Here is a 2443-nt window from a genome sequence, read left to right as displayed (position 1 = left end):
TTGTCACCTGTTAAGAATATTAGTTGATTTTATGTTATTATCTGAAATATATTGCTTTCTATTTTGAGTTGGCCGATGATATCTACTCAGTACTTGTGCCTTGTACTGACCCCTACTTGTATTTGTTTTTCCTAGTTAATTGTGGAGTGCAGCAAACGTGCCATCGTCTTCAACGCAACCGCAACTCTAGCCAGTCTTCATCACGTCAGATCTCAGGGTGTGCTAATGCTTCTAGCTTGGACTGGATCTTCTTCTTCATGTCTTGATGCCGTGAAGTTCCGGCATGGACTAGCTGTTTATTTATTTTAGTTTCCTAGATATTCTTAGATTTAGTAAATTGAGGATAGATGTTCTTGTGGTGATGACTTCCAGATTTTGGGGATGATAAGTATTAAATTTTAGAAGTTATTTAATCGATTTTCATTAATGAGTTTTAAGTCCTCCGCATTATATTTTGTTTATTTTGGTTGAAATGTTGGGGTTTAGAATGGTTGGTTCGCTCACATAGTAGGATAAGTGTGGGTGCCACTCGCGACCCGTTTTGGGTCGTGACAGAATGATACCAAAGGTGTTTGGATAGGATAATCAAGAGGTGAACTAGACTCAATTAATGACACTAGGTCATTCTTGGTTATTGCAAAGTGAACCCAATGAGAGTCCTAAACAACATCCTAGGTATATAAATGGATGAAAATAAAATAGGTATGAATGAATGAAGAAGACTCTGTGTTTTCTAAAGAAGGCTCCCTAATTGAGGTCCCATATGTTGAGCCCTCATTTGCGAAGTCCTAATGTCAAGTCCATGATTCAAAGATTTAATGGCATGTGAACAAAAGATATGTGACATATGTATGTGCTAAATGAAATGTGTTATGTGTTGTGTGCAATATGAAAAGAATGATGATGCATGTTACTCTCATAGCATGACTTTCCTAATCTGATTTGGCAAGTTCAACTGACTTGGCTTTCCATAACTCATATCGTTACGAGAGAGCTTTTCCTAGTCATGCATGTCCTTTGTGTTTACTTGCATAAAACCATACTTAGTACAAGTGTGTACTTATTCCATACAATCCTTTACTTTTAGGTGGAGGTGCAGGTGGACGCTAGAGCTTACGAGACTACGTTGAAGCTACTCGGACGTGGAGCATTCATCCGAACTTTGTAGGCCCTCATGCTTTTAAGGATGCTTATCTCTTGTATTCTAGCTTAGACGTAGGCATGAGCTAGTGGAGGATGCTCCACTAGTGTTTCTTTCTTACTTATTTTCAGACTTTGTTTTGGTTCCATTTGGCAACTTTATATTAATGCAGTTATAAACTATTTCCTTCATTTGAATATCTTATTATTAGATGGTTGTTGTGAAGTGATGTGATATTATGAAATTCTTACTATAAAGTCTATGTATACTTCAAAGCAAACAAAAGTTTTAAATTTTCCAGTAAAATTAACCTATAAGATGTAATAATAACGTATGTAGACTTGTCTGCGACCTCCGAGAGGTCAACAACGCTGGTTTCGTCTAGGGTCTAGACCCCGGTCGTGACACCTTATTAAGCCGATTACAATAGCATCATAGTCTACTCATGCATTTCAATATTTAATTGTGCAAGTTCTTCATCCTAAGGATCCCAATTTACTCAATTTTATCATCATTTCAAAGCACAATATGGAATCCTAAGTCAGAACTTACATATATATATATAAAATTTATTTTCATTAATATTACGGTATGATTACCCACAATCACCGACCATCGTCCCAAGAGTGTTCATATTTGATATCTAACAAGCATTTAAGGACAATTGACTACCCAAGATAAAGACTCACTCAAGAATTTCAAAAATAAATCTATGAACCAAATTCAAAGTGAGGTGAAAGTCATTACCTTACAAGAAACGAGGAGGTGTGATTGTGTGACGACACTAAGATTTTGACAATCACCAAAAAAATCACATATTCGCATCGTACCCGTAGACCAGAGCTCCTTTAGGGAGTTTAGGGGAGGATGAAAATTTTGGAAGAAGAGTAAGGGTTTAGAATAACGGGATAATGGGGGATGATTTAATTCTGATTGATGATGTAGTGGTTGTGGGAGGGAGTGTAGTTAGCGGATTTAAATTTTGTGGAGTGCTTTGGGGGATTTTATAAGTAGGGGGGAAGGGTTTGAAAATAGGGACTTATAAATAGGAGGGGTCCGGGTTGGGTCGATCATGTTTGGGCTTGGACAGTATGAGACCTTTCTTACCCGTAGGTCAATCTACGATCCGCAAGTCCAGATCATAGATCAATTTGACGCTTCGAAAATATTCAAACACTTACTTGGGATCCACGGGCACAATTTATGGTTTGTAGGATAACTAATGGACCATCAATGGTGTCCGTAGACCTCTGCACCATACCTTTTTCTTCATATTTTTCCTTGCACACTTGCACATGTAGT

Source organism: Solanum pennellii, chromosome 9, assembly GCF_001406875.1.
Source record: "Solanum pennellii chromosome 9, SPENNV200".
Classification (NCBI taxonomy): domain Eukaryota; kingdom Viridiplantae; phylum Streptophyta; class Magnoliopsida; order Solanales; family Solanaceae; genus Solanum; species Solanum pennellii.
Note: the sequence above shows the minus strand (reverse complement) of the source record.